Source organism: Hyla sarda, chromosome 6 (genome assembly GCF_029499605.1).
Source record: "Hyla sarda isolate aHylSar1 chromosome 6, aHylSar1.hap1, whole genome shotgun sequence".
Taxonomy (NCBI): Eukaryota; Metazoa; Chordata; class Amphibia; order Anura; family Hylidae; genus Hyla; species Hyla sarda.
In genome coordinates this window covers 102,489,307-102,509,518 of record NC_079194.1, presented here as the reverse complement: position 1 = coordinate 102,509,518, position 20,212 = coordinate 102,489,307, and the positions used below count along the sequence as shown (strand labels likewise).

Below are 20,212 nucleotides of genomic sequence, written 5' to 3'. Positions count from 1 at the left end.
CAGTTCCCCGTTAATCTGAATCCTAGTGGGTTCACTATAAATTGTCCACACTGCCCTTATGAAATTTTCTCCCAAACCAAACTCCCCCAATACCTTAATCAGGAAGCCCCATTCCACCCTGTCAAAAGCCTTATTGGCATCCAGAGACAGGATGGAACATGGCTTTCCACACTCCTTTTGCATATTCCAAAACAATCTCCTGATATTCCCAAACATACAACTACCTGGGACAAATCCCTTCTGTTCTTCCCCCACAATCTGATTGAATACCTTGGCCAGTCTCATAGTCCACATTTTTGAAAAAATCGTACTATCCGTATTGAGTAACGAGATCGGCCGAAAGGCATCCATCTCCCCGCTGTCCTTTCCTCTCTTCAGTATTAAAATAATTACAGCACCAAGCATAGATGGGGGCAACTTCCCCACTTTCAAGGATTCATGAAATACCTCTAAGAGAAAACCCAACAATGGATCTCCTAATCTCCTGTACACTTCAAAAACAAAGCCATCTGACCCTGGCTGGTGTTAAATTTTCTTAAGTGCTTCTTGAATTTCCGTTATTGTGATTTCTTCATTCAGTCCTTTCAGACCTTCACTCCCTACCTTAGGAATTTCAAATTTTTTCAAAAACTCCTCAATTTTAGTATTGTCCTTTATTTCTTCACTCTGATAAAGTTTTTTATAATATTTTATTGCTACTTCCTCAATCTCCTGTTTCCCAAATTCCATACTACCCTGATCATCTAATATTCCTTTAACCTCTTAAGGACAATGGACGTAAATGTACGTCATGGTGCTGTGGTACCTAACGCACCATGACTTACATTTACGTGCCGCTATGACAGTGAGCACCGTACCGGTGCTCGTGTCATGCGCGGAAGGTCCAGGCTGCTATCAGCAGCGAGGGACCCGCCGGTAATGGCGGACATCCGCAATTGTGCGGATGTCCACCATTAACCCCTCAGATGCCGTGATCAATACAGATCGCGGCATCTGCGGCAGTGCGGTACTTTGAATGGATAATCAGATTGCCCGTAGCGCTGCCGCGGGGATCCGATCATCCAGAATGTCAGCCGGAGGTCCCCTCACCTGCTTCTGGCTGTCTCCTGGGGTCTTCTGCTCTGGTCCGAGATCGAGCAGACCAGAGCAGAAGATCACCGATAATACTGATCAGTGCTATGTCCTATGCATAGCACTGAACAGTGTTAGCAATCAAATGATTATTATAAATAGTCCGCTATGGGGACTATTAAAGTGTAAAAAAAAAGTAAAAAAATTTAAAATAAAAAAGTAAAAAAAAAATTTAAAAACCCCAATAAAAAAGTAAAACATCTGTTTTTCCCATTTTACCCCCCAAAAAGTGTAAAAAAAATAATTAATACACATATTTTGTATCGCCGCATGCATAAAAGTCTGAACTATTAAAATATATTGTTAATTATCCCGTTATTATCCCGTTATAATTATAAACGTAAACAAATAAAAAAAAGTCCAAAATTGCTTTTTTGTCTTATTTTATTCCAAAAAAGTTATGAAAAGTAAAACCTATGCAAAAGTGGTATTGATAAAAACTGCAGATCAAATGGCGCAAAAAAAAAGCCCTCATACTGCCCCATATACGGAAAAATTAGAAAGTTATAGGTGGTCAAAATAGGGCAATTTCAAACATACTAATTTTGTTAAAATGGTTTGAGATTTTTTTAAGCGGTACAATTATAGAAAAACAGATAACATGGGTATCATTTTAATCGTATTGACCCACAGAATAAAGAAAACATGTAATTTTTACCGGAAGTGTACAGCGTGAAAACAAAACCTTCCAGAATTTGCTAAATTGTGTTTTTCTTTTCAATCTTCCCACATAAATATTTGTTTGGTTGCGCCGTACATTGTGTTGTAAAATAAGTCATGCAACTACAAAGTACAATTGATGATGCAAAAAAAACAGCTCTCATATGGGTCTGTGGATGGAAATATAAAAGAAATATGATTTTTAGAAGGCGAGGAGGAAAAAACGAAAATGCAAAAATAAAATTGATCTGGTCCTTAAGGCCAAAATGAGCCTGGTCCTTAAGGGGTTAATATTCCTTCTCTCCCTTTGATTGCTCACAATCCCAGCTAACCATTTACTCAATTTACCCTTTTCCATAAATTCTTTTTGACCCCAAAATAGGAGTCTATGCTGCACTTTTTACCTGGTTTCCTCTAACTTTTCTCTTCCACTAGGATCTCTTGCTTTACTGTATCCTTGTTCGGCCTCCTCCACTAACTTGATCAGGGTCCTCTCTTTTTCCTTTGCTTTTTTCCTAACTCTACTTATGTTTCTGTACAGGCAACCCCTTAGAAAAGCTTTTAGAGTGTCCCATACAGTAAACAAACTGGCTGTATTTTTATTAGTTTGCCAAAATTCCAATAATTCCTCTTTTATTCCCTCTGTCACCTCGTCTATCTCCAGCCAGTGAGAGTGAATATTAAATTCCCTCCCTTGGTTATTTTTTATTCCACTATGCTGAACCCTGAAGCATACAATTGAATGATTTGATACTACCCCAGGGATATACTGAATTTTATTAATTTTAGCAAGTGCACTATCATTTGTAAGCACCATGTCTATTCTAGACGCTGTGGTATGTGTCTTACTAAAACCCAAAAGGTTACACTTTCTGGATAAATATATCTACACACATCATTCAGTCCAAGCTCTCCACAAAAATTAGCTAACCCCGTTGAACTGCTACTTCTCTGCGCCCCTTTTCTATCTCTTACATTTTCCATCACGCAGTTAAAATCTCCTGTAATATACAGGTCCTGAAAGTTCTTATCTATAGATATAAAACTCAATGTGTGTGTGTATGTATGTATGTGTGTATGTATGTGTGCATGTTCCAGCATCACGTCCAAACGGCTAAAGATATTAACATGAAACTTGGCACACATGTTACTTATATGTCAACAACAAACATAGGATAGGTGATTTAACCCTTACTCACCCCCATTTGCCAGGGGCGGGGTTTATGTTTAAAGTCCCATACAAGTCTATGGGAAATATATGTTACTGCATAACTTACAAACGGCTTGAGATATTTCGATAATACTTGGTCACATGTTACTTATATGTCCACTTAAGATATAGGATAGTTAATTTAACCCTTAACTACCCCCATTTGTGAGGGTTGGGGTTTTTGTTTAAAGTCCCATGCAAATCAATGGGAAATGTATGTTCCCACATAACTTCCGTACGGCTGGAGATATTTCAATAACTGGTACACATATTACGGGTCGGGATAGGAGGTCGACATAGGAGGTCGACATAGGAGGTCGGGATAGGAGGACGGGAAAGGAGGACGGGATAGGAGGAAGCGATAGGAGGACCGGGTTAGGAGGAGCGGAATAGGAGGAGCGGGATAGGAGGTCGGGATAGGATGTTGAGATAGGAGGACGCGATAGGAGGACGGGATAGGAGGACGGGATAGGAGGTCGAGATAGGAGGTCGGGATAGGAGGTCGGGATAGGAGGTCAGGATAGGAGGTCGGGATAGGAGGACGGGATAGGAGGTCAGGATAGGAGGTCAGGATAGGAGGTCGGGATAGGAGGTCAGGATAGGAGGACGGGATAGGAGGTCGAGATAGGAGGACGGGATAGGAGGTCGAGATATGAGGACGGGATAGGAGGTCAGGATAGGAGGACGGGATAGGAGGTCATGAAAGGAGGACAGGATAGGAGGAAGGGAAAGGAGGACGGGATAGGAGGACGGGAAAGGAGGACGGGAAAGGAGGACGGGAAAGGAGGATGGGAAAGGAGGTCGAGATAGAAGGACGGGAAAGGAGGTCGAGATTGGAGGACGGGAAAGGAGGACAGGAAAGGAGGTCGAGATATGAGGACGGGAAAGGAGGACGGGATAGGAAGACGTGATAGGAGGACGGGATAGGAGGATGGGATAGGAGGACGGGATAGGAGGTCGATATAAGATGACGGGATAGGAGTTCGGGATATGACAACAATATATGAGGACGGGATATGAAGTCAAAAGCTTCCTCCTATGTTTATTTTCCTCCCCAACAAGGATTAGGAAGGAAAAACCGGGCAACGCCGGGTACTCAGCTAGTCCTTAATAAAGATGGCCAATCTATTCAAGACCTCTAACCTGAATGGTGGCGGGGTATAGATGAAAGCTAACACAACTTCCGTTTCTTCCCATTTTGCAAACAGAAAAACATATCTGCCCCTATCATCACATTCTAAACAGCATATATCGATGTTAATCCTACCATGTATCAACACGGAAACCCCAGAGGAGTACGCAGAGATGGTAGAGAGAAATTCCCATTTCACCCATCTTTTCCTCACTAAATTCAGAGCATCATTTGTATGGTGTTTCCACCAAACAAATAATGGCAGGTAGATAATTATTAATCCTATCAAAAATAGCGACTCTCTTAATATTCTCCTCTATACCTCTAACATTCCAACAACAAAAAAAATCTTATCTTCCTTGTCAATAAACCCTACCTATAGATCATTTTCTTTCTCAAAACTGTTAACTCTCCCTCTCCCTCTCCCTTACACTCCTTTAATGCCAGGCTGATCCCCCCCCCCCCCCCCCCATTTGAGTTGAGTCTCCTCTACTCTCTCCACTTTTCACTTGTCTCCATCAGCCTTTCTATCCTGCTCACAGATGCCTTGACAGGTTAAAAGAAACCTTCAGCTGTGAGAAGTATTAGGTCTCTTATATGTGAGAATGGTCTAATGATTGTGAAACCCCCTCCTCATCTCTATATCCTGTATATGCCTTTTATTTCTAGAAGGTATCAATTCCTGCACACTGTCGTGAAACAGATATTGAGGTTTCTATATAAAGAAGCGGACGTTGTGTAAAAATTCCTTCCAATTCTTTACCCAATTTGATACGTATTTCTTTTCGTCATAAATCACATCATTAAAGGCCTTAATATAAGGACCACACAAGATGAAGGCAATTTTTGCAGTCTTATAAATGGCATTATCAGAAGTGCAATGCCTGTTATATAAATAGGAAACAGCCCAAGCAGATTTTATGAAGCCGATGAGGTGTGTTAAATCAAACATATATTCTGTAAAGTAAGCATGAATGAAATCTGCAAAAGTTATCAAACTATGAACTCTAAAGCCTAGTTCATGAGGTGGGAGAGCTGGAAAAATTGTACAGGCGCATTCTGTACATAAACACACAAACACAGTGGGGGAGATTTATCAAAACCTGTCCAAAGGAAAAGTTGCTGAGTTGCCCATAGCAACCAATCAGATTTTTTAACAAGGCCTCTGAAAAATGAAGAAGTGATCTGATTGGTTGCTATGGGCAACTGGGCAACATTTCCTCTGGAAAAGTTTTGATAAATCTCCCTTAGTGCCACTACACTATTATAAGGGTTGTCTAGGGAGCAGAAAACGTCTCATCTGTTCTGCTCCCCTGGGCTCACTTCTGCTCTCTCCACGTTTCAGAAGTATACCTTCTGAGACGTGAGGGGGTGGGTGCCAGGCATGATCATTGCGGCTATATCCTGCAGCTATTGGACATCACAAATGGGCATGGTTTTGTCCGTATACGATGATTGCAACAGGTACCCTTCCCTTCTTGTCTGGAAGATAAACTTCTAAGATGGGGAGAGGATGGAAGTGAGCATCGGGGAGCAGAACAGGTAAGAAATTTTTCTGTTAATCATGATTTGTCCAGGTAGACTCAAAAGACCTTTCATGCTTTGTTTGACACCATAACAGCCACTGCAGATATGAAGTCATGAACTCAATGTCATCTGGTCTAAGACAGAACAGACTATGTGCAGAGACAAAAGAGGAAAAAAGGCACACGCGCCCCTAGTGTAATACTGTATTTATATATGGCAGTGGTAGTAAAAAACACACTTACCAAGTAGCGTTGCGCTCTGGGAACAACACCATGCAGCGTGTAAAACAATGGTTAGCTGTCAGCAGCCCTGATCATCTGGTCAAGTCCTCGACCACCGGTCCAATATCAGCCAGAATAGAATAGAAAAATGGATCTCCAGCAGGCGCTTTAACAGCATGAATTAAGGATGAAATGTTCAAAGATCATATAGCATTTTATTTAGGCACACAAAGCAACGCGTTTCCTGCCCATAGCGAGCACTTCATCAGGCAAATGTGCATGTAAAAACAGGAGACAGACAGGTCTCCTGTTTTTACATGCACATTTACCTGATGAAGTGCCCGCTATGGGCAGGAAACGCGTTGCTTTGTGTGCCTAAATAAATCCCTCTTTCTATTGTTTTCTGGCTGAGAACAGACTATATGGAAGCTATCCAACCAGTCATGAAAAAGTTGACAATGACTTGATGGCACAACAGCTGAGCACCACTGAGAGCAACAGCTATAGTATGTTGGTGCACCCTGTTAAAGGGGTGGTCTGGTGAAATACAATTGCTGGTACACCCTGGAATCTCCTGAACTGGCCTGGTCTCTGAGAGGAGCTCATGCTGGAGACAAGCTGAGCTGAAATCATTGTCAATGAGAGTGCTGGAGAGCCCCGAGTGCAGTACTTGGGCATCTCCGGCACTCCCATAGAAATAAATGGAGTCTGTGCCGTCTGCAGCACATGCTTTTCTCAGAGAGCTGGGTCCCGTTCAGGAGATCAGACCCTGTGGATAGTGGATAAGTTGTTTTTCACTGGACCACTCCTTTTAAGCAATGTCTAATAATTGATTTTTGAGAACTGCATCCATAAGAGGTTAAAGCATACCTGTCAGATCCCACCAAAATATAATAATTTGTTACTCAGTACCTTATAATTGCCATGTACTAATAATGCCTCTGTCACCTATATTTATAATAAAATACCTCTTTTCATTTGCTCACAGTGTTAGAAATCCTCTCAGGGGAAGGGGGCGTGTCCCTCCTTGTGGTGGTAGAAGGTGAGTGGTGTGTCTGTTCATACAGCCTTGTCCATGAGTCATCTCTTGTCCATACCATCACAAACCCCCCAAAATGAAGGGGAGGCAGAGATTCTAATTACGATTAATTGCAACATGTAGAGGGGGCAAATCTTTGGTTTTTAAGATTGCTGGAACTGTGCTATAATATTACTTTGAGTGCTGCAGACTCTATAGTGATAGATCATACATATTGATATGGAAATGATCCCAATCTCTGAAAGTGAAACATAACAAAGTGCAGTGACAGCACTATTCTTTTAACATTTTTGTTGGTCACCATAGATAGGTAATAAAAGTTAACTTTCATAGGGAAGGTTTAAGAAGGGGATTTAGTGCCCCGGGCTTTGTGCCCTGGGTTATAGTGAATAAATCTCTTGTCCATGACTCATGGACAAGGTGATACTGCTGCAGGACTGATTAATGTCCCAGTAGGTATGGGGACCCCTGGTGGTGGGATTTTCAGGAGCCATTTTCTTTATTCAATGTGCAATATTTTTAAACAACCATATTACAAAAGGTATTTAATTTTCATCAGTAACAACATGTAAAAGGTTTTTGGATCTGACAGTGCACATTTAAGTAATGCTTTACACAGATATAAACTTATTAGAGGTAACAATGTCATTCTACAACATAAACTTCACTCAAACAAAGTTATATAGAATTAAAGTACTAATAATTCAGTAAAGCTAGAATGTGCAATAGACATGTTCTGTATGATGTGCACAGTGAGCCCAAAATTAAAAACAAAATTGCCTCCTCAAATTTAAGCTTAGATTTTCCAGTTTGTACTAAATACAGACTGTATGTATTTCCATGCAAAAAAACTGGACCAGACCAAGAACACAGAGCCTTTCATGGTCAGTGCTGACTCAGTCAATGAAATGACTAGGAAGCCCCATGGAACAACGTCAGAATGGGTCAATGGTACAACCTCAACATATGAGATGTGATTGCATTAAATTAACAATATTGTCAGCTGTATGATTTAAATATTACAACGGGTCAATAACTGTGTTTTCCCCCAGCTGTGTCTCAAGCTCCCAAACCAGATTCATTTTTCTTTCTTCTGCCATTGATTTATCTTGAAGTAATAATTAAAAGTCGTCCATAAACTGTATGAGCAACGGTGTTCAATACTTTAATCAATGGGAAGTCCAGAATTGTATGTAAATTGTATGTAAGTCTTATATCCTTTACTTCAAGGGTTCGTTCACATAAACTGATTTTATTTTAGTGTTTGCCACTGCAAGTTTGATAGGGGGCAGGCTCTCCGCAGGCTGTTCAATGCTAATTTTTAGCAGTGAAGTCTTTGCTGTGGAAAATCAACCACAGAACCCATTTAACTCAATAGGGTGTGCTCCAAATTTTAAACAGTGGAAAAACAGCGGGAAACACACTGCGAGATTGAAAAAAAATCTGCTTGTGTGACCGCACCCTTATACATTCTCTGATTATTTAAATTGATCTTTACTTTTTTTTAAAGATTATCAACTCTACTTGCTTTCTCCCCCTATGTCGGGGGAGAAAAGAAATTGGCATGTTGGATTTAAACTGCATGATTCTTTTGTTCTCGGGGTATTACAAAATGGTTTCCGCACTTTTTAGACGACCTATCAATTAATTTAGTGGATACAAGTGGGCAGTATTACTACACTGGTCAGAACTAACGTTCACCTTGCTTATGAATGGAAAATTCCTGTCAGGGTTTTGTATCTTGGTGGTATATTGGAAATTTCAGATAATATTAATATGATGAGAACTTAATGATAAACATAAGGGGAGAAACTGAAGGAGGGGATTACTAAAGAGTTGTTAGATATGTTGGGAATAAATGTCTTTGTTTAGGATATCTCTGGGAGTTAACCAGACATTACTCCTTTACATTACCTTCACATGTTCCTTTAATTCATTTTAACATCTGGAACCATAAAGCATTCCTATTGCCTCACTTTACTTATGTTATATTCTCTAATCTTTCTCTTCAGGCATCTTTGGGATCAAGTGTTTCCTGGCAAGTGTGTGTATTTAAAGTGTCGGTGGGCTTTTCTGTAGGCCATAGTCATAGAGAACCTCTCCCTTTTCGGGACTAGAGATCATTGGTCAGATGGATAGAATTAACAAAAAAAAATCTGTCTATTCGGGGAATTTTCCATTCTCTAGGTATAGTCTGAATTATTCATGATAACAGTGGCCATATATTTCTTAAGTGAATATAAAATCTCTTTTGACACTTTCTTGGGAGAGTAGTTTGTTTTTGGCTTTGCTACAAAGGTGATGGGTCTCTAAATTTTAGAACCAGGCTGCATCTGTAACAGTCTCCTTTCCTGGGTCCTAAAGATTGCTTCCAGTAATCAGATACCCCTAGGATTTATGGTAGGGCTTAAAAAAGTAACCAGTCAGCGATCACACAGAAAAATCATACACGCTCATATCAGATGTTAGAAAGCAAAACAAAAAAAAAAACATACATGTTTGTGGCCAATAGAAGTAATAATATTCATGCAGGGAGAAGAAGGATAAGATACAAACTATACAGACTGACAGAAATATCTGACAGCAACATCTCCAGAAAATTCACTAAGCAGAACTTTGCATTACACCACAGAATCGTTCTAAAAGAAATGTTAAAACCAACATGAGACCAATGGAATATGACAGAGACCACACATAGCAGCAAAGCACTTACAATATAAATAAGTACAGCATAAGCCAGACTGCAGAGGACAGCACATGGCAACCATATAGACCAAACAATATGAATCAATATAAACAATAAAACAATATAACTAGACTAAAACAGACTGTATAAGCAGTATACACCAGAAAGCTCATAGCAGCAATCCATTGAACATACAACCAACCAGTCAATCAAGCAGTATGACCAGCCTTGAGAAACAGCAAATGGATCCATTATATAGACTGAGGAATTACCACCAAAACACAACAAAAACCTGGCAGGAACCTAAAAAGTTAAACTTCTTCTAGAAAATGATCGGCCAACTTCAAGTACTCAAGCCATACACAAAATCCAGCCTGGCTTATCATGCTTTAGGAAGACATTAGTCTGCTGTCAACCATTGTAAACAATTCTTCTCATGTCATTTTTAAATTATGGCCATTCCAAATTGGCCAATTCAGTCAACTTTCATTGCAGCTTTAGAATATCTATTGTACATACAAAATAAAAAGATACATTTCATATTTAAATTTCAAAATTTATTTTTATAAAGGCCAGAGCTTTAATTTTCTGATACAGAGTTCCAAGTCTCCTTCATAGCCATAGACAAAAGATAGTATTCAGACTGCCTGCAGTCACCACTAGAGGGAGCAGTAGTTTACCGCATACTGTTTTACATTAAACTAAATAATAAAACAGTATGCAACAATCTACTTAACTCTCTCTAAATGTGACTACAGATCAGTGTCCTTTAAACTCATTGGTTTTCATGACATTTTAGCTCTATATAAAAAAAGATCTCTGAACAATATTAAGTTATATGAAGAAAGAAATCATTTCAGAATTTTGGACCGAACAATGACAAAATGATAAAAGATGGAGAATCACTTTAATGGAAATGTCACAGGAAATGTGCGGACAGGCATTTTCTACATCTTGAACCTACATTTAACATCTAAAAAAAACTTTTGTGCCTTAGTAAGTGATCCGATAAATGTGATAAGATAAAATCAGAAGAAACATAGCAGAAATCCCATTGACACTGCATATGGCATCGGCTCAGATGATGTTGAACTTCTACCCTCGGTTGCATTTCAGGATGTGGAAGATCATTATAATACATAAAAACTTACTTCTTGGACAGTATGAGGACTGTAAATAGACCAAGGACAGACAAGATACATTTGGACTACATTTTTAATTTGGCAGCAGGTGAAGTTAACTGCTATAACTCATTGTGTAATGTAATGTTAATGCTCAGCCGTCGCCAGAGGCAGAGAAGCTGATGGTTTTACTCATTTGGTGATTCTCTTTCACAGACTATTGCACATTCATCACCCACAGAAAGGGAATATCTTCATCCAGCTCTCTAAAATAAGGCCACATCCATTTCTATGGTCTATTACCTGGGAGCCATTCACATGATAAGTTGCGGCAGGTTATCTTTTTTAAAGGGACGCTAACCATAGAAAGAAAAAAAGAGAAAATAAAGATAAAGAACATATAGGAACCGGGTACATTGGAAGAATATGGCTATCCTGCATAAAGGGTGTATCCAAAGCATAACTAATAGCTAATGGGACTGGTGGAGAAGATTAGTTTGACCCTTTCCCCATTTTTTCAGCAGTTCTCCTTTACACCCAGTATTCCTGTCCATATCTTTCTGCTGGAACATTGGCAGTTTCCCCTTTTGTAGCTAGTAAGCAGGCCAGTGTGGGATCCGTTTTCTCTAAGCCGGGCAATACAGAACCACATCACATAAATATTAACAAACAGCCAGATACAGGGCCATGTAATTAATGGAAAATAGTATTACATAGAATGTAGATCAAGCACAGTGAAGATTTCTGCCTATATCCATGGTGGCCTGGGACAAGGAAGGAGCTAATGCTGTCATCCTGGGAAGTGACCTAATAGTCTATAGCAGTAATAAAATTTATATTATTTTTTATATAGTGCCAACAGATTCTGCAGCACTTTATAATTTTAGGAGTACAAATAAAGACAAGTATCAGTATTTAGTATTACACACTAAATATTCAGATAGGAGGAGTGAGGGCCCTGCTTGCGAGAGTTTACAGTCTATGAGGGATGGGGTTGAGACTAAAGGCAAAAAAGTGTTTTATTAATGCAATGAAGACTATGCAGAGAGGAAACAGAAGAGAGCAGAGCTTCCCATAGAGTAGTATTGTAAGATGAGACAAAAATACAATGAATGAGTTTGCTCACCTCCTGTTGTTGTGTTCTCCAAGACACAACAACTTGTAAAAACATAGAGGATTATCCTTGATAGTGGTGCTGCCTCCCGGCATCACGGGTTCTCCGGACCGATGGATGCAAGAGAGACTGGAAGGTAAGAAATATTACCAGATCCACTGCAATAAGTTTGTTCCAAACGGTTATTGGTAAAAGTTTCTTTATTAGCCAAAGTACACAGACGCATTCTGAGGTAACAACTTCTTTCTCAATGTGAATATGGCTTTATACAAGATACAAATGATTACAGGTTAAAAGCAAAAAACAGCGCCAAACCCTTGTTAACGTCAGAGGGCAGGAGTACCTGATGTAACAGGTTGCATAATCATAAAAAAATCATTTTTGGGTAAAACATAGTCAGTTTCACTTTAAACGATTTATGCTAAACATATAACGTATATGTTTAAAATGTATGATAAATAAAAAAAACTTTGATATTTTAAGTTAGCACATTAAAAGAATGGTTGGTGGTGCTTGTTTTTGTGGATGGTGCGCAATATAGTGTGTGCACTGTGTTGTCGTTGGGTCCTAAGTATCAGACATGTATGCTTGTAGATGCATACTAGAAGTCCCAGCATGTCCTGGAACGCAATAGATGAGATTACGCTTAGGATGTTCACATTTCCTGTCCATTTATTAATGGCGGGGTGCAGTAGCCAGATAATATTAGTTACCGCAGCATACTTGTAAGTATATAGAGGCTTGTGGGTTGGCAAAGAGGACGCAGCACCATCAAGGTTCGGTAATCGGGACTTAATGAAAGTCGTGATATAAGGATGCTTGTGAGATGGCAAACGGCTGTGGAGCAGTAAACTTTTTATACTTTTTGGAAAACATTGATATGTTGTCCTGTATTGTAATTGCGGGCTCTGGGAGTTGTCCGGTGACAATCTGAGTTTTATTACTATTAGAACCAGGTTCGGGGGGAAAAGCAGAACGCAAGTACACACTGGCCAACCTGATGCAAATATGTCCTAAGTGTCAGGAATACCAGTGGTCCCAGCACGTCCTTAGATGTATTGGGTCAGTTGGATTTTAGAGGTTCAAGGTTCCTCTTCCATTTGTTACAAGTGGGGTGCAATATACATAGCAACCTGTTACGTCAAATACTCCTGCCCACTGACGTCACCAGGAGTTGGCGCCGTTTTTTGCTTTTAACCTGTAATCATTTGTATCTTGTGTAAAGCCATATTCACATTGAGAAAGAGGTTGTCAAATCGAAACGCGTCTGTGTACTTCAGCTAATAAAGAAACTTTTACCAATACCCGTTTGGAAGCTTATTGCAGTGGATCGCGCCTTGCATCCGGTATTATTTCTTACCTTCCAGTCTTTATTAGTGCAATGGTACAGCTATGTTTTATAAATAGTAAAGATGTTAATGTCAGCAATCCTGGTGATCTGTAGCACAGAAAAAGATTAATGTCAATTCAAGTCAGTGAAGGGGTGAATGTCAATATTACCTGCAAACAGGGCCGTAGCTTCCATGAGGCCACTGAGGCACTTGCATTAGGCTCAGCTGCCGGCACTGTAAAGAGGGAGCAGCCAGGAGTGGGATTCAGCCCATTCTGCCCCGTTCGTGGGAACTGGTTGTTAGAATGACAGCCGGTTTCCTAAACCTGGAGGAGCACATTCTGCACTCTGGTTCACCTGCTTGAACCAATGCAGGAACTTCCACGTGGCACTTGCTGCTGCTCTTTAGTAATTTTTAAATATGGGTACTGTAACTTTAAATGGCTGTAGACAGGCAGGTAAAAGTAGCATGCACTGAGCCCTGGCTCCGACTGTATGTAGTGTTGCCTTGAAGCATGAAGGTGGAGTTGCGCCGCATTTCCATCTTATTCAGTCAGTTCCTCACCCTGGGACTTCATCACAATGCTGCGCCTGGGCCTGAGGAAGAAGCTGAAAAACAAACAACTCTACAATGAGGTGAGTATAAGAGAGGGGGAGGGGGTGTCTGCCTATACACAAGGAGTGATGGGGTGTGGTGAGGGAGGTTTGCCTATATACATGAGGTAAGGGGAGGGGGGTCTGCCTCTACACATGAGGTGAGGTGATCGGGAGTCTGTCTATATACATGGCATAAGGTGAAGGGGGTCTGCCTATACACATGAGATTATAGGGGGTTCTGCCTATACACATGGGGTGAGGTGATCGGGAGTCTGTCTATATACATGGGATGAGGTGAAGGGGGTCTGCCTATACACATGAGATTAGCGGAGGGGGGTTCTGCCTATACACATGGGGTGAGGTGAGGGAGATCTGCCTATACACATGAGGTGAGGGATATCTGCCTATACACGTAGGCTGAGGTGAGGGGTATCTGCCCAAACACATGAGGTAAGGTGAGGGGGATCTGCCTATACACATTGGCCCTGGTTTACTAAGAGTGTCGGGATATTTTTATAGTGTTTTTTTCCCCCCGACTATTTTATCAATGTTTCACACATGTCGGGAAAATTCTGTCGCACGGGGAAAAAAAGTGTTGCACAGGCAAATTAAAAGCAAATAAATAAAGCAAAGTAACTTCTGCACCAGGACGTAACTTTACATTCATAGGCCCTCATTTAATATTCTAAACCTGACTTGTTTTGTCGGGCTTTTTGTCGCATCTTTGTCTGCGACATGTCGCAGACATCGTGCGCCAGTCTGCGCCAGGATGCAAAATTTTTTCCCGACGGACCCGATGTGGATTCTCCCAAACCCGAAAAAGGGACATAACCCGACATTTCTGAGCTTTACCACATATTTATAAAGGTTTCCAACTCGAATTTGTTGAATTGTTGTGGATTTTTTCCCGACAACTCAGAGGAGTTGGAAACCAAAACCAACAAAACCCACGTGCGACAAACAGGATGCGACATAATAATGAATATCAGGGGAAAAAAGCAATCGGGTAAGAAAGCAAGATAGACTTACAACCCGATTTTCTTAGTAAATGAGGGCCATAGTCGTTAATGGGTTAGCAAACAAAAAGTAAAAAAGAAAAATATTTAAAAAAAATAAATAAAAAAAGGAAATGAAATCTAAATAAATAAATAAAAAATTTAATATAAAAAGCTACTAAGGGGACAAATTAACAGGATTTAAAAAAAAAAAAAAAAAAAAAAAACACACACACACTTTTTAACAGATTCCCCACACCTCAAGGCAGTCGGGTTTTCAAGTTCAGTATTTCACTATTTTTCTGGTGGGTTTTTAAATACAACTGTCGGGTTTTCAGGAAAAATACTCTGAGTAATTAGAAAACTGTCAGGTTTTTACCAGTAAAATGTGTTGCACAAAGTGTCGCAGAGGACGTGCGACACAAATTGTGTCTCATAACCCGATAAAAAGAGTCGGGATCATGTTAGTAAATCAGGGCCATTGGGTAAGGTGAGGGGGGTCTGCCTATACAAATGGTGTTAGGTGGAGGGGATCTGCCTATACACATAGGGTGAGGGGGATCTGCTTATACACATGAGGTAAGGTGAGGAGGATCTGACTATATACATGGGGGGGACGTGAAGGGGGTCTGCCTATACAAATGGTGTGAGGAGAGGGGGTCTGTATATATCCATGAGGTGAGGTAAGGGAAGTTCTGCCTACACATATGGGATAAGGTAAGAAAGGGGTCTGCCTATACACATGGGGTGACATGAGGGGGTGTCTGCCTATTTATAGGGGGTGATGTGAGAGAGGGGGTCTCCATATACCCATGGGGACATGGTCTGCTTTACTAGCAGCCGCCTCATACAGCTAGAAGTGTCGGGGGCAGAGAAGCCGGCAGAGGATCACACAAAACAACATCATACCAGGACCAGGTGAGCGGGATATAGTGCCACTACTTCCTCCCCACAGGACATAGTCCCACTACTTCCTCCCCACAGGACATAGTCCCAGTACTTCCTCCCCACAGGACATAGTCCCACTACTTCCTCCCCACAGGACATAGTCCCACTACTTCCTCCCCACAGGACATAGTCCCACTACTTCCTCCCCACAGGACATAGTCCCACTACTTCCTCCCCACAGGACATAGTCCCACTACTTCCTCCCCACAGGACATAGTCCCACTACTTCCTCCCCACAGGACATAGTCCCACTACTTCCTCCCCACAGGACATAGTCCCACTACTTCCTCCCCACAGGACATAGTGCCACTACTTCCTCCCCACAGGACATAGTCCCAGTACTTCCTCCCCACAGGACATAGTCCCACTACTTCCTCCCCACAGGACATAGTCCCACTACTTGCTCCCCACAGGACATAGTCCCACTACTTCCTCCCCACAGGACATAGTCCCACTACTTGCTCCCCACAGGACATAGTCCCACTACTTCCTCCCCACAGGACATAGTCCCAGTACTTCCTCCCCACAGGACATAGTCCCACTACTTCCTCCCCACAGGACATTGTACTGCATAGCAGCTATCACATGTGATAGTTTGTTAGAAATTTCTTTTTCCAGGAGGAACGTACATCACTTTGGATATTATGTGCTATACCATTAACCTCAGTCCCATCCATTACGTGGTCAATTGCGTTGAGCTGCACATCTCTTTTCTTGAAGTGAGGGGGGTCTGCCTAAACACCTAGAGTGAGGTGAGGGGGTCCTATAGGGATAAAAAAAAAAAAAGCATGCAAAGAAAAAAAACTGGGGGAAATACCATATATAAGATATACAGTATAATGGGTAGAAATAATGCTACACTGTACACTTGAAATGACAGGTATGATTTAAATGTACATGTAGGTCTGTATGTATCTCAGACTTTAACATGAATCTGTCATGCCCTTCAGATCCCTGGCTAGGCCTCTCAGACACTCTACTGCAGCATAAGGGTATGAGCAGGTTACCCACCAGTTTCCCGCAGAGTCATTTCTGCAGCGGAAAATCCACAGCAGAACTCATTAAAGGGGTACTCCCGTGGAAAACTTTTTTCTTAATCAACTGGTGCCAGAAAGTTAAACAGATTTGTAAATTACTTCTATAAAAAATCGTAATCCTTCCAGCACTTATTAGCTGCTGAATACTACAGAGAAAATGTTTTTCTTTTTGGAACACAAAGCTCTCTGCTGACATCATGACCACAGTGCTCTCTGCTGACATCTCTGTCCATTTTAGGAACTGTCCAGAGCCGCATATGTTTGCTATGGGGATCTCCTACTCTGGACAGTTCTTAAAATGGTCAGAGATGTCAGCAGAGAGCACTGTGGTCATGATGTCACCAGAGAGCACTGTGTTCCAAAAAGAAAACCATTTCCTCTGTAGTATTCAACAGCTAATAAGTACTGGAAGGATTAAGATTTTTTAATATAAGTAATTTACAAATCTATTTAAAGAAAAAATTTCAACCACCCCTCAAGAATACCACCCTGCTGGGTAAACTGTAAATGAATGGTTTAGGAAACAGTAAGTTTGAAAAATGCAAAAGATTTTTATTAAAACACAATAGATAAAAGGTAAAAAAAAAGGTAATTTTACTACCAAATAAAATACATAACTGACAGAGCAATAAAATATATATAATATTTTACCATTGTGCCCTAATAGTATATATATGGATATAGCACTGGTGATATTGGCCGGCTATCCGGAACAGACTATTAATCCGGCAATTAGATGTTTGAAATAGTGGAACAGTCTTTGAAATTAACAGACTGAGCTGTTCATAGTCATTTAAGGGGTTAAATATTTCTCACCCTGCCCGCTGGTCCCCGTACTGCGACGGGCCAAAGATAATGTAAGTTACAGTTGGTATATTGTAACTGAAAACTTGGCTGCTGTCCGTTAGTTGGAGTCCGTCTGGAAGCGGGGCTCTGGCATGAGACTCCCACGTCGGAGGTCCGCAGCAGCGGCGTGTGGCTGCGATGATGTCGGACCTCTGCTGAATTCGTCATAGCGGAGCACTTATGGAGATGGCAGCATGCAAAAGTAAATCAATGCGGCAGGTAGGTGAGGTCCCCGGCTAGGGCAGCAGGTGTGTAGACGGCTTGTTCTAATTAGTGTGCCGGCTTCTGTAAAAGCAGTGCGTCTCTGTATTGCTCTGTTCAGACAGAGTCAAAGCTTAGACGCATTTCAGGGTGCTCAAAATGCCCCCTTCTTCACATTTGTATTTAATTTACAAATCTGTTTAACTTTCTGGCACCAGTTGATTTAACCCCTTAACCTCTTAAGGACCAAGGACGTACCGGTACGTCCTTGGTCCTGCTCCCGTGATATAACGTGGGGTTACATGGTAACCCCGCATCATATCCCGCCAGGCCCGGCGTCATAGTGAAGCCGGGACCCGCCGCTAATAGCGCGCAGCGCCGATCACGGCGCCGCGCGCTATTAACCCCTTAGCCGCGCGCTCAGAGCTGAGCCACGTGGCTGAAAGTAAAAACTGCCGGCTAGATTAGTGGGCTGTTCGGGATAGCCGCGGTGAAATTGCGGCATCCCAAACAGCCTACAGGACAGCGGGAGGGCCCCTACCTGCCTCCTCGCTGTCCGATCGCCGAATGACTGCTCAGTGCCTGAGATCCAGACATGAGCAGTCAAGCGGCAGAATCATCGATCACTGGTTTCCTATGAGAAACCAGTGATCAATGATGAAGATCAGTGTGTGCAGTGTTATAGGTCCCTATGGGAGCTATAACACTGCAAAAAAAAGTGAAAAAAAAGTGAATGAATATCATTTAACCCCTTCCCTATTAAAAGTTTGAATCACCCCCCTTTTCCCATAAAAAAAAAACTGTGTAAATAAAAATAAACATATATGGTATCACCGCGTGCGGAAATGTCCAAATTATAAAAATATATTGTTAATTAACCCCTTAACGACGCAGGACGTATATTTACGTCCTGCGCCGGCTCCCGCTTCATATTGCGTCGGTCCCGGCGCTCATCAACGGCCGGGACCCGCGGCTAATACCACACATCGCCGATCGTGGCGATGTGCGGTATTAACCCTTTAGAAGCGGTGGTCAAAGCGGCCGCTTCTAAAGCGAAAATGAAAGTGACCCGACTGCTCAGTCGGGCTGTTCCGGACCGCCGCGGTGAAATCGCGGCGTCCCGAACAGCTGACCGGACACCGGGAGGGCCCTTACCTGCCTCCTTGGTGTCCGATCGGCGAATGACTGCTCCATGCCTGAGATCCAGGCAAGAGCAGTCAAGCGCCGATAACACTGATCACAGGCGTGTTAATACATGCCTGTGATCTGTGTAAAAGATCAGTGTGTGCAGTGTTATAGGTCAAAAAAAAGTGTTAATAAAGGTCATTTAACCCCTTCCCTAATAAAAGTTTGAATCACCCCCCTTTTCCCATAAAAAAAATAAAACAGTGTAAAAAAAATAAAAAAATAAACATATGTGGTATCGCCGTGTGCGTAAATGTCCAAACTATAAAAATACATCATTAATTAAACCGCACGGTCAATGGCGTACGCGCAAAAAAATTCAAAAGTCCAAAAAAGCGTATTTTGGTCACTTTTTATACCATTAAAAAAGGAATAAAAAGTGATCAAAAAGTCTGATCAAAACAAAAATCATACCGATAAAAACTTCAGATCACGGCGCAAAAAATTAGTCCTCATACCGCCCTGTACGTGGAAAAATAAAAAAGTTATAGGGGTCAGAAGATGACATTTTTAAACGTATAAATTTTCCTGCATGTAGTTATGATTTTTTCCAGAAGTGCGACAAAATCAAACCTATATAAGTAGGGTATCATTTTAATCGTATGGACCTACAGAATAATGATAAGGCTTAATTTTTACCGAAATATGCACTGCGTAGAAATGGAAGCCCCCAAAATGGCGTTTTTTCTTCGATTTTGTCGCACAATTATTATTTTTTCCGTTTGGCCGTGCATTTTTGGGTAAAATGACTAATGTCATTGCAAAGTAGAATTGGCGACGCAAAAAATAAGCCATAATATGGATTTTTAGGTGGAAAATTGAAAGGGTTATGATTTTTAAAAGGTAAGGAGGAAAAAACTAAGGTGCAAAAACGGAAAAACCTTGAGTCCTTAAGGGGTTAAACCACACGGTCAATGGCGTACGCGCAAAAAAATTCCAAAAAGTCCAAAATAGTGCATTTAAAAATGAATAAAAAGCGATCAATAAGTCCTATCAATGCAAAAATAGTACCGTTAAAAACTTCAGATCACGGCGCAAAAAATGAGCCCTCATACCGCCCCATACACGGAAAAATAAAAAAGTTATAGGGGTCAGAAGATGACAATTTTAAACGTATTAATTTTCCTGCATGTAGTTATGATTTTTTCCAGAAGTACGACAAAATCAATCCTATATAAGTAGGGTATCAACTATATTTCTACTGAGGAAAATATAGCGCTATTGAATAATTT

The 20,212-nt window shown here is 41.2% G+C and overlaps 1 long non-coding RNA gene across 1 annotated transcript; it reads right to left on the bottom strand.

Annotated features, from left to right (window-relative positions):
- Positions 1-10,578: 10,578 nt before the first annotated feature.
- On the bottom strand, positions 10,579-17,716 carry LOC130275915 (uncharacterized). The gene is made up of 3 exons (XR_008844951.1): positions 17,565-17,716; positions 13,342-13,780; positions 10,579-11,083 (listed from the first exon to the last, which is right to left on the bottom strand). It is a non-coding gene; the product is annotated as an uncharacterized LOC130275915 (long non-coding RNA).
- Positions 17,717-20,212: the final 2,496 nt, after the last annotated feature.